The following is a 13,637-nucleotide window of genomic DNA, read 5'->3' as shown; positions in this document are numbered from 1 at the left end:
CCAGTCGAGATATGTCGTTGAAACGAGAAACATACTCTCGATAGGTTTTATTTCCCATTTTTAACTGAAAGAATTCCACTTCAGTTGCTCAGTCTCACTAGGAGGACAATACTTAGCAAGAAACTTATGAATAAACTCCTCCCACTTCATCTCCTTAACCTATTCTTTTCCCTCTGTTCGGACCACAATGTTCCACCAGTGAAGGGCTTCAGCTTCAAACATATGTACGGCGAACCGTACTTTGTTGCGGTCATCACACTCACATATGTCTAATACTGACTCCATTCTGTTGAGCCAGTCTTGAGCTTTTAGTGCTCCCATTCTTCCGTCAAAGGATTGAGGTTTACAGGACATGAAGTGCTTATAAGTACATTCCTTTGCTTTGGAATATTCACCTTTTCCTTCTAGTGGCGTGGTTGCAATAGTGTTTTTCCTTTCGCCCATTCCTTCCCTTTGTACTGGCGTGGAGGCTGCTGAGCTTTCTTCATGTCGTTCTCCAGATTGGTTAACATTACCGGTTTGTGCATTCTTCATTACCTTAGCCACTTCCACAGCTATATTGTGGATATCCTCAGTATTTAGACGCATGCTTGTACTAGACCGGGACCTGACACTATGAGAGGGAGTTCGAGTCCTATAAGAACTTTCCTCTCTCCTTCCGTTACTCTGATTATTTCTAGACCCTTGTTCATCTCTATGTTCAGACATTGTCTCTTTCCTATAGGGATATGAGTATAAAGAGTTACTAGTATGTATGATACGTCATTATAATATAATAACTATATACATCACATAGAGATATATATACGTGCGTATATATATAGCACATAGTTTACTTCTTCTAGCGTCACTCAACTAACTATGCAAGTACTTTTCCTGAGAACATGTTATTTGGCCTAGTCTGAGTGTGCTATTTAATCTTTAGATAACTACTGGTTAAAGCTTAGGTATTCCTGCAATACCTAATTCGCTAAAACCTCGGGCTCTGATACCAACTGTAACACCCACCCCGTAACCCGGGTGATTATGCACATTTGATACACTTACAGCGGAAACAAACTAAACTTTCATTAAAACTTATAATAGTCTGAGTACAACACTTTATTTATTTACGAACTTTTGGCAACTAAGAACTCCTTGATCTTCTAAAACTCCCCAACTGTCAAGTAGTTCCTATAGCTTTCCTGTAACACCTCGAATTTTTGTGTCCAATAATGTGTTAACACGTGTCATTTGTTTACACGTGGCATCTATAATAAATAAAGGACTAATTTTGACAAACCTTGAAAGTATATAAATTCGAGGGTTATAAATGTCAACAAGGGTAAATATACTGTATAGTATCCCTAAATAATGCTTAAACCTTCAAACGAATAAATTATAGATCGTACAAAAAATAAAACGCGGAAGAAAGTGAGAGATTACAAACTACAGGGGTTAACTGTGTCAACATGTTTAATAATACCTCTGAGTGACCCTTTAACGTTCCCAAGACTTTGTAACGGTATTATACCCTCACTAAATTAATATATATGAATTTCGCGAAGTTTCGATATGAAACGAGAAAGTTACGATCGAATTCGTAGAAGAAGGGTTAAAAGCGTCAACAGCGAAAGTTAAGGCTTTCCAATATAATTAATAAATAAACCGGGGACTTAATAATGCGGGTAATTAACACGAGGCCCCTATCGGTAAATAACCGAGGGCCAAACCGCAAAGTTACCCCTTCAAAACCGAAAGGTCAGGCGAATCATTACGAAAGATTTCGTTATTAATGGCCAGATTCTGTAATAATTACAAAAAGATTTAAAAATTCAGAAAATATAACCTTAGGCGACCCGCGTAAGGTTTCAACATAAGTTGAGGCGGGCCGCGAGCTCCCTCTATTACGCGTCTGATTCTTAACCTTTAGGCGACCCGCGTAAAAGAGCATGGGAACTCCCATGCGGGTCGCGTAAAGTGCCCAGATGCAGAAAAATGGTAACTACTTGGCTTTTGGAACTTGTGAACGATTATGCATGTAATTATGGGGCATGGGCACCCTACAAATGACCCATACATTTAGGGGACAACTACCCATCAGCTCTGGACTGATAGTAGTGCTTGTAATGATCATAAGTTGCCTTCTTTGGCTATAAATAGCCACTTCTTGTGCATTACCAATCACACAACTCACAAACACTTATAACTGATCATTCAAGAGCTCTCTAGCTTTCCCTTCTGTTCTCTCATCAAGAGTTAACTTCTGTAAGTCGTTCATAACCATTTTGGTTCCACATTTCCATAGTTATAGCCTATAAACTCAACCGTCGTAACTAACGGTTGTCATTGCAATGTCTTGCAAATGATTCAGTCTTATGACGAATCAAAAATGGTTATGAGTTGGTATTTATGTGGGTATTAAACCTCTAAAATGGTTCCCCCTGATCACCACTCTAACTATGTCAAATATCGAGTCAAACGTGCGGTTAAAAAGTCAACAGAAAGCTATTTTGGCGATTTATGCATAATCTGTAATATATATGTTATGGAACCTGTTTTGACAATCATAAAACACGATAATAAGTATATAAACACGTTTGCGCTCGTTTGAATCGATCATTTACTATATAGAACCGGTTCGGAGCCGAATGTCGCAAAAGTTTGACTTTTGCTTTGACTTCAGTTCTGACCCGTTTTAGTGAGGTATAAATATACCTTAGGACTCTCTTAGGACCAGGTCACATGTTGGTATACGCCTCTGTGGTCGGTTCATGAGTTATCCGAGTCTTTTACGTATTTCCGTCATTCGCCTAAAAGTTGACCGTAACGGCCTTTTAAAATTAAAACGAGTATTTCGGACACGTGAACGGACCAAAACCTTGCTTATTAAATTATAAGCATGTCCCTAAAGTTTCACGTCAATCCGAGGTCTAGAATGAGAGTTATGCTAAAAGGCGCACTTTTGAGAAAGTTTTGTAATTAACGGCGCAATTAGCATGACGCTCATCTAACCCAAGTTTTCGGCACCAAAACTTTTACCCACTGTGGTAAAATAATATTTTGGGAATTTTAAAGATTTTTAATAATTTTTACCTTGCTCATAACCTGCGGTTATGGCTACGGTTCGGTTAATACCGAATATGCCCTTTTTGACCAAAACGGGAGTTCTACAAGGTCTTTTGACCCGATTCCAGTTGCCACTGGTTTTAAATAATAAATAAAGTATTTTAAGCTTTATAAGCTGTTCGGGAAACTCAGATTCCCTGTAGAACCCGACAAACCTTTTTTTTAAAGTCTTTAAAATGACCAAAAAGCCCCTTCGGGGCATAATATTAACTTAAACTCGTTACGGGCATTACGGAAGGTATCCTACTGATACCAAAATACTTTTAAGGCATATTGACTTAGGAAATAAGCGTACGACTCTTATGGTTAACCGTTTCGCCTATTCGCGCACACGGTACGGCTCATGGAACTAGTTTTCGTGCAATAGCCGATACGGGTCAAATTATACTATTTGAACCCCAAAATCCAGAGTATGAACCATTGACCCATATAAAAACAAGTCTCTGAACTTGTTGGGTCCAAATCATACTCCATTCTCGGTTTTCGCCTTTTCGTGCGAATTAACCATATCTAAATATCGGAATCAACCGGTTTAAGCTACGGCTAATACAAGGACCGTTAGGATTCTAAGAGGTTAATTAAAACCTTCGTTCCAGATTAGGAGCCCCAGTAAAAGCTATCGGTGACTTGATCTAAATTAAGGATTAATACTTGCAAAGGTAAATACTTTTGACTTATTTCCCCTATATGGGCTTGGGTTACGGTATATTAATACCGCTTGATTGAGCACTATATTCGTCCACCGCTTAGGTGGATAACTAAATAATATGATTGGCTCATTTAAACAGTTTTGTTGCTTATAAGCCTTTGGGGGGTTTAATGACCGTTGTCCCGGATATCCTCGGCATCATTTTACGAAATGGCCACGACCATCGACATCCCGGTGTAGGCGTACACCCGGTATAAAGTGTCGACATTAAAACTAAAAGACGTAGCCGTTGGTTTTTGTACTACGGTTTTACGCAAACGTGGTGTGTCTATAAATCTTTAACCCGGCACGACCCGGGCTACTGAACGCATAAAAGAACATGTAAAACGTTCACAAGATCAATATGAATTTTCCCAAGTTATAAAAGAGTTTGTGCCTTGTGCATTCAAATCAATTTTAATAAACATTTTCAAATGTGTCAGTTGAATGTATTTACCAGTGTAAACTGACGTATTTTCCCCAAAAAGATTAAGTGCAGGTACCTAAACGTAATTGGCTGGTATTAGCTCCCTAGCGTCGGGATAAGCCTCGCAAGCTTGATTGCAGTATCTGATGGAACAATACTTTATCTGTATTTACGATCCACTGTGGATATTCAACTTCTGTAATACATTTTGATATTACAATCAGAGGTTGAAATTATATATTTAAATTATGCTTCCGCTGTGCATTATATAATTGTGTGGTTTGACTATATTGTTGCCAACATCGTCACGGTAATCCCCCACCGGGCCCACCGGTGAGACACGTGGAAATCGGGGTGTGACAGGTTGGTATCAGAGCCAACATTGAGTGAATTAAACACTATCCTATTGTGTTTAATCTCAATGACACAATTGCACATACTTGAGTCTAGACAAGAACATAGGACAAATTCGGATTACTACTCCCTTTTTGTCTTTATTTTCGATTTGAATTTTAATAAGTTTTGGAGCAGGAAAATGCCACCTGTTATATTCCGAGGAAGAGGAAGGGGACGAAGAGGCCGAGGAGAAATCGTGACACATCACGATAGCGAGGCTGGACCATCTGGTACAAGACATCCTTCGATGACACGAAGCGAAGAGCCACAACGACGAAGAGATCTTTACGAACCCGCGAGGCATTCCACTTCGCACAGCTCGACGCCATCCTACCGGCACTCCTTTGGGCCAAATTCAGAAAATGATCCCAATAACCCACAACCTTCCTTCATACCTCTACAACGTTCGGTTTCGCACCGGAACTACGACGACCCTAGTCCGTACTACGTAGCTCAGTTTAATCCGGCTGACTACATACAGGAACCTTCAGGTTTTGTTCCACTAGGGCCACAAGACCATTTTTCTGAAGATCCCATGGAGGAAGATGAGGATCCAACTGAACCAGCTCGTGGTACGCCCACGCATCCGATAGAAGTATCTGATGGATCTTCATATCATGGTCCGCAGTATCAAGGCCCAGACAGCTTTATGGCCTTGTTTGACCGACATGAGTGGTACAACACACCATCTCATCAGACATCGCAACCGAGACATCCACAGGATCCCTCTGAGGATTCACGCTTTGAGGCAGTTACGCCACCACCTCCGCCACCGGCACAACCAGTTATACCTGATCCGCCGAGGCGTAGGAGGACCAATGCTCGTATGTCTACACGAGGAGGAGGGGGTAACCACTTCAGCACTCCTCGACATTCTAGTAGTAGCCACTACCCGCCACTACATGAAGAAGGACCTTCAAGTCCTATACAGGAGGCGAACTCCGCACCTACTGCACGAAATTCGCCACCATTTGGGTATGACCAACCCATACCTGCTTATACGGGTCCGACGGCTTACAACCCGTTCGAACCGTCACAAGCACAATACAACTACGGCTATGAGCGCGACCCATATGTGGTGTCGGCTAGATATAATGCGCGCTACCCTGACGGAGCACATGGAAGCATGGGACCACCGGATTACTCAGCTCATGGGTATCCAATACCTCCCAGACCTCCAGTTCCGCACCAAGCGCCACAACCACGATTTTCTCCTCCTGAACAGGAAGAAATACTCCATCGACTAGATCGTGTGGAGAGAGAGTTCGAGGAAGAGAAGAAAAGCCACCGAGGATTTCTCAAGGGCTTGGCGAACCTACTAAAGGGCAAAAAGAAGAAACGTGACCATTAGCCTTAATAGTAGTACGAATGTAATTTCTACTTTAAAATAAGTCCCTGTGTGGACAACTTATCGTATTTCAGTCCCTACGTGGACTTATCTTTAGTCCTTGCATGGACACCTATCTTGTATTAGTCCCTGCGTGGACTTGTCACTTATTTTAAAACCTCTCTGGAGGTATGTATTATTTGAAAGACCCGTTTAGGGCAATATGTAATTATATTTGAGATTTTGGAATGTATGTTATGAGTTTTGTTTTAATATATATAAAAATAAATCAAAACCATTCCTTTTATATTGATCTGCCTAAATAAAGAATCTTAAGGGGGTGAGACCTAGCTTGGGGTCTTTTAAGATCAGTCAAGATGGTACGACCTAGCTGAAAAGATTCTGATTCCCTGTTAACCTCTGTACGCATGTTAACATTCATGGCAGATGTGATTCGTTATAATCACGCACGTCATTCCTATACAATAATCCTTTAAGGATTTCAAAACCCAACTAAATGATTTATAAAATCGCGGGTTAAATCACCAATGAAGGTGATCAATATTATAAAGACATCCATTTAGCGATGCAATGCCTACGGGCCTATATTATAAAGACATCCATTTAGCGATGCAATGCCTACGGGCCTATACTATAAAGACATCCATTTAGCGATGCAATGCCTACGGGCCAATGTTATAAAAACATCCATTAGTGATGCAGAGCCTACGGGCCAGTATTATTATTACATCCATTAGCGATGTAGTGCCTACGGGCCAATATTACCAAAACATCCATTAGTGATGTAGTGCCTACGGGTCAACCATATTAAGACATCCATTAGAGGTGTAGTGCCTATGGGCCATAATAATTGTCTTATAAGACAAAAGGCAGTAGTAGTCTATGACTCTCTGTCAGAAAGAGATAAAAGAACTACGGTTCAACTCTCTATGCCTTTGATTCTCTGGAATCTCGGCTAATATTATAAAACATCATCATGATTAGGCTTTATGCCGCCAATGCTATTTATATAGTTGAAATAGGAGATATTCAGATCCTAATATATAATGAAATAATAAATTGACCAGATATGGTCTCTGTACCATGGTTGACAAATTGTCATAAAAGACAATCATATAATAATCTCCTAAATTAAAATTTTGTTATCTTCTGTAACAGATTCAAGTTACAATGGCGGATCCCAATGGAGAGAACAGCCACACGAATGAAGATGACTATGACAATGCGTCAGTACATTTGACAGGCGCACAGCTAAAGGCTCTGATCAACAATGCTGTCCAGGCAGCTATTGATCGTCAAAATACTGAGTCTCAAGGCAGAACTGTGTCAAAACCACCCTCTAAACCAAAGACACACTCCAAACCACCCTCTGAACCCAAGAAAGATGACGACAAGCATTCGTCTACTGAGCACAGCGTTCATCGCGATAGAGAATACACTGATGCGTCCAGTGCTAAGGGTTGCACCTACAAATACTTTGTATCATGTAAGCCCCGTGAATTTACAGGGGAGAAAGGTGCGGTTGACTGTATAACCTGGCTGGACGAGATGGACACGATTGTGGACATCAGCGGGTGCGCTGAGAGGGACGTGGTTAAGTTTGTGTCCCAGTCATTCAAGGGCGAGGCCCTGGCGTGGTGGAGAGCTCTGGTGCAGGCTTCAGGTAAGTCTGCCTTATACAAGATGTCATGGGGGGAGTTTATTACCCTCATAAAAGAAAACTACTGCCCTCAGCACGAGGTTGAGAAGATTGAGGCGGATTTTGTCTCACTGGTGATGACAAACCTGGATTGTCAAGCTTATCTGACAAGCTTTAACACTATGTCACGCCTGGTGCCATATCTTGTGACACCAGAGTCAAGAAGGATTGCCCGATTCATTGGGGGCTTAGAGCCGGCGATCAAGGCCAGCGTAAAGGCTTCTAGGCCAACGACCTTCAGGTCAGTTACTGACCTCTCCTTGTCTCTTACACTTGATGCTGTCCGTCTGAGGGCACAAAGGAGCAAGGAGGCTGAGAAGCGAAAGCGTGAGGATGATACCTCACGAAAGTCCGGTAAAAAGCACCGTGGAAACGGTGAGGGCAAAAAGGGGTCGGAGGCAAGAAAGGAGGGGCAAGCTGATGGAAGACCTTACTGTAAGGTCTGCAAGAAACCTCACTCCGGAAAGTGTAGGTTTGCGTCTAGTTCGCAGTCGCAACAAAAGACTCCATCCTGTGGGCTATGCAAGTCCAAGGAGCACAAAACAGTGGAGTGCAAAAAGATAAAGGACGCAACCTGCTTTAATTGCAATGAAAAGGGGCACATAAAGAGTAATTGCCCGAAGTATGCCAAGAAGGCAGAAGAAACGAAGAAATCAAATGCGAGAATTTTTCGCTTGGATGCAAAGGAAGCTGTCAAGGACGACAATGTGCTTACAGGTACCTTTCTCGTAAATAATATATTTGCAAGAGTACTGTTCGATTCTGGCGCTGACAAGTCCTTTGTAGACCAGAAATTTTGCCAACTACTAAATATGCCAATCAAAACCCTAGACGTAAAATACGAAGTAGAGTTAGCAGACGGAACGATAGAAACCGTCTCTACTGTTCTAGAAGGATGTGAAATGTCCATTAGGAACCATTCTTTTCCTTTATCTCTACTTCCCTTCAAACTTGCGGGTTTTGATATCGTACTAGGCATGGACTGGTTATCCCATAATCAGGCCCAAATCATTTGCGGCAAAAGGCAAATAGTTTTAAAGACTCCGAGTGGTGAATCTCTTACCATTCGAGGGGATACGCATTACGGATTGCCCGAAGACGTATCTATGCTGAAAGCTTCAAGGTGTTTGAACAGAGGCTGTGTAATTTACATGGCTCAGGTGATAATAGAAGAACCAAAGCCGAAGATCGAGGATCTTCCAGTCATTTCTGAATACCCCGAGGTGTTTCCTGAAGAACTACCTGGTTTGCCACCAGATAGACAAGTGGAGTTCAGAATTGACATCATTCCTGGAGCAGCTCCGATAGCAAGAGCACCTTACAGATTAGCGCCAACGGAAATGAAAGAACTGAGGACCCAGTTGGATGAACTGCTGGCGAAAGGTTTTATCAGACCTAGTTCATCTCCCTGGGGAGCTCCTGTCCTATTTGTAAAGAAGAAGGACGGATCAATGCGGTTGTGCATCGACTATAGAGAGCTGAATAAAGTTACCATAAAGAACAGATATCCTTTACCAAGGATCGATGATCTGTTCGATCAGCTGCAAGGAGCAAGCTACTTCTCAAAGATCGACTTAAGGTCGGGTTATCATCAACTAAGGGTCAGAGATGAAGATATACACAAGACTGCATTTAGGACTCGCTATGGTCATTATGAGTTCCTAGTGATGCCTTTTGGGCTCACAAATGCACCGGCTGCGTTCATGGATCTCATGAATCGCGTTTGCAAGCCATATCTAGATAAATTCGTCATAGTCTTCATCGACGATATCCTTATATATTCCAAGAATCAAGATGACCACGAGAAGCACCTCCGTTGCATTCTCGAATTACTACAACGTGAGAAACTCTACGCCAAATTCTCGAAATGTGAATTCTGGCTAAGAGAGGTCCAGTTTTTAGGACACGTTGTGAGTGAGCGTGGTATCCAAGTGGATCCCGCTAAGGTAGAGGCAGTCATGAACTGGCAAGAGCCAAAGACGCCTACCGAAATTCGTAGCTTCCTGGGATTAGCAGGATATTACCGGAGATTTATTGAAAATTTTTCAAGGATTGCTGCGCCCTTGACTTCCTTGACCAAGAAGAAAGAAAAGTACATTTGGGGCCCGAAGCAGCAAGAGTCCTTTGAAATACTGAAGCAGAAGCTAAGCAACGCACCTGTGTTGACCTTACCTGAGGGTACAGATGAATTCGTAGTTTACTGCGATGCATCACACACAGGCATGGGGTGTGTGCTTATGCAAAAGGGCAAGGTGATTGCCTATGCTTCAAGGCAATTAAAGGTGCATGAAGAGAATTACACCACCCATGATTTGGAGTTGGGTGCCGTTGTATTTGCACTTAAGTTGTGGAGGCACTACCTTTATGGCATTAAATTCGTGATTTATTCAGATCACAAAAGCCTCCAGCACCTGTTCAACCAGAAGGAGTTGAACATGAGACAACGCCGTTGGATGGAAACCCTGAATGATTATGACTGCGAAATCAGGTACCATCCCGGCAAGGCGAATGTAGTCGCCGATGCATTGAGCAGAAAAGAAAGGGTAAAACCCATTCGAATCAATGCCAAGAGCATTGAAGTTAAAAATAATTTGATGGAAAAGATATTAGCTGCGCAGCGTGAGGCTGTGTTGGAGGCTAATTATCCTAATGAAAAGCTGGGAGTAACTGCGGAGCAGTTGACTCTTAGCAAGGATGGAATTCTTAGGCTGAATGGACGTATATGGGTTCCGATTTATGGGGGACTACGAGATGTTGTTCTCCAGGAAGCCCATAGTTCCAAATACTCAGTCCATCCTGGTGCTGATAAAATGTACCAAGACTTAAAGGCAAATTATTGGTGGATAGGCTTGAAAAAGTCTGTAGCCGCCCATGTAGCAAAGTGCTTGACTTGTGCTCAAGTCAAAGCCGAGCACCAAAAGCCGTCTGGCTTGCTACAACAGCCTGAACTTCCCGAGTGGAAGTGGGAATGCGTAACTATGGACTTCATAACCAAGTTACCCAAGACCAGGAAAGGAAACGATACAATATGGGTCATAGTCGATAGGCTGACTAAATCAGCTCATTTTCTACCCATTAAGGAGACGTATAGCTCCGATATGCTAGCCCAACTTTATGTTGATAAGATTGTAGCCTTACACGGCATACCTGTGTCTATTATTTCCGACAGGGATACTAGATACACGTCACACTTCTGGAAGAGTTTCCAGCAATCTTTGGGCACGCGTTTAAATTTTAGTACGGCTTACCATCCACAGACGGACGGTCAAAGTGAGCGTACTATCCAAACGCTAGAAGACATGCTTCGTGCATGTGCGATCGATTTAGGTGGTAACTGGGATAAGAACCTACCCCTGATCGAATTCTCCTACAATAATAGCTACCACACCAGCATAAAGGCTGCGCCTTTTGAGGCATTATATGGTAGGAAATGCAGATCGCCTGTTTGTTGGGCGGAAGTAGGAGAGGTCCAATTGTCGGGACCAGAGATTGTTTTCCAAACAACGGACAAGATTGTCCAGATCCGGGAACGTCTCAAGGCTGCCCGCGATAGGCAGAAGAGCTACGCTGATCCAAAGCGTAAGGATTTTCACTTCGAAGTAGGTGAAAAGGTATTACTTAAGGTGTCACCCTGGAAGGGGGTGATGCGTTTCGGCAAGAAGGGCAAGCTGAGTCCGAGATACATAGGGCCTTTTGAGGTCATTGAACGAGTCGGATCAGTTGCCTATAAACTAAACTTGCCTGAAGAGCTCAATGGAATTCACAATGTGTTCCACATCTGCAATCTCAAAAAGTGCTTCGCCGACGAATCGTTGGTGATTCCACACACAGATGTGCATATAGATGAGAGCTTAAAGTTCATAGAAAAACCTTTGTCGATTGAAGATCGACAGGTGAAGAAGCTTCGCAGAAAGCACGTACCGATTGTAAAAGTCAAATGGGATGCTCGTAGAGGTCCTGAATATACGTGGGAAGTCGAAGCTACAATGAAAGAAAAATACCCCTATTTATTTGAGTAAATCTCGGGTCGAGATTTATTTTAAGGGGGTGAGGATGTAACACCTCGAATTTTTGTGTCCAATAATGTGTTAACACGTGTCATTTGTTTACACGTGGCATCTATAATAAATAAAGGACTAATTTTGACAAACCTTGAAAGTATATAAATTCGAGGGTTATAAATGTCAACAAGGGTAAATATACTGTATAGTATCCCTAAATAATGCTTAAACCTTCAAACGAATAAATTATAGATCGTACAAAAAATAAAACGCGGAAGAAAGTGAGAGATTACAAACTACAGGGGTTAACTGTGTCAACATGTTTAATAATACCTCTGAGTGACCCTTTAACGTTCCCAAGACTTTGTAACGGTATTATACCCTCACTAAATTAATATATATGAATTTCGCGAAGTTTCGATATGAAACGAGAAAGTTACGATCGAATTCGTAGAAGAAGGGTTAAAAGCGTCAACAGCGAAAGTTAAGGCTTTCCAATATAATTAATAAATAAACCGGGGACTTAATAATGCGGGTAATTAACACGAGGCCCCTATCGGTAAATAACCGAGGGCCAAACCGCAAAGTTACCCCTTCAAAACCGAAAGGTCAGGCGAATCATTACGAAAGATTTCGTTATTAATGGCCAGATTCTGTAATAATTACAAAAAGATTTAAAAATTCAGAAAATATAACCTTAGGCGACCCGCGTAAGGTTTCAACATAAGTTGAGGCGGGCCGCGAGCTCCCTCTATTACGCGTCTGATTCTTAACCTTTAGGCGACCCGCGTAAAAGAGCATGGGAACTCCCATGCGGGTCGCGTAAAGTGCCCAGATGCAGAAAAATGGTAACTACTTGGCTTTTGGAACTTGTGAACGATTATGCATGTAATTATGGGGCATGGGCACCCTACAAATGACCCATACATTTAGGGGACAACTACCCATCAGCTCTGGACTGATAGTAGTGCTTGTAATGATCATAAGTTGCCTTCTTTGGCTATAAATAGCCACTTCTTGTGCATTACCAATCACACAACTCACAAACACTTATAACTGATCATTCAAGAGCTCTCTAGCTTTCCCTTCTGTTCTCTCATCAAGAGTTAACTTCTGTAAGTCGTTCATAACCATTTTGGTTCCACATTTCCATAGTTATAGCCTATAAACTCAACCGTCGTAACTAACGGTTGTCATTGCAATGTCTTGCAAATGATTCAGTCTTATGACGAATCAAAAATGGTTATGAGTTGGTATTTATGTGGGTATTAAACCTCTAAAATGGTTCCCCCTGATCACCACTCTAACTATGTCAAATATCGAGTCAAACGTGCGGTTAAAAAGTCAACAGAAAGCTATTTTGGCGATTTATGCATAATCTGTAATATATATGTTATGGAACCTGTTTTGACAATCATAAAACACGATAATAAGTATATAAACACGTTTGCGCTCGTTTGAATCGATCATTTACTATATAGAACCGGTTCGGAGCCGAATGTCGCAAAAGTTTGACTTTTGCTTTGACTTCAGTTCTGACCCGTTTTAGTGAGGTATAAATATACCTTAGGACTCTCTTAGGACCAGGTCACATGTTGGTATACGCCTCTGTGGTCGGTTCATGAGTTATCCGAGTCTTTTACGTATTTCCGTCATTCGCCTAAAAGTTGACCGTAACGGCCTTTTAAAATTAAAACGAGTATTTCGGACACGTGAACGGACCAAAACCTTGCTTATTAAATTATAAGCATGTCCCTAAAGTTTCACGTCAATCCGAGGTCTAGAATGAGAGTTATGCTAAAAGGCGCACTTTTGAGAAAGTTTTGTAATTAACGGCGCAATTAGCATGACGCTCATCTAACCCAAGTTTTCGGCACCAAAACTTTTACCCACTGTGGTAAAATAATATTTTGGGAATTTTAAAGATTTTTAATAATTTTTACCTTGCTCATAACCTGCGGTTATGGCTA

The sequence above is a fragment of the Helianthus annuus genome, chromosome 9, assembly GCF_002127325.2.
Source record: "Helianthus annuus cultivar XRQ/B chromosome 9, HanXRQr2.0-SUNRISE, whole genome shotgun sequence".
NCBI lineage: Eukaryota > Viridiplantae > Streptophyta > Magnoliopsida > Asterales > Asteraceae > Helianthus > Helianthus annuus.
This window is presented reverse-complemented; position numbering follows the sequence as displayed.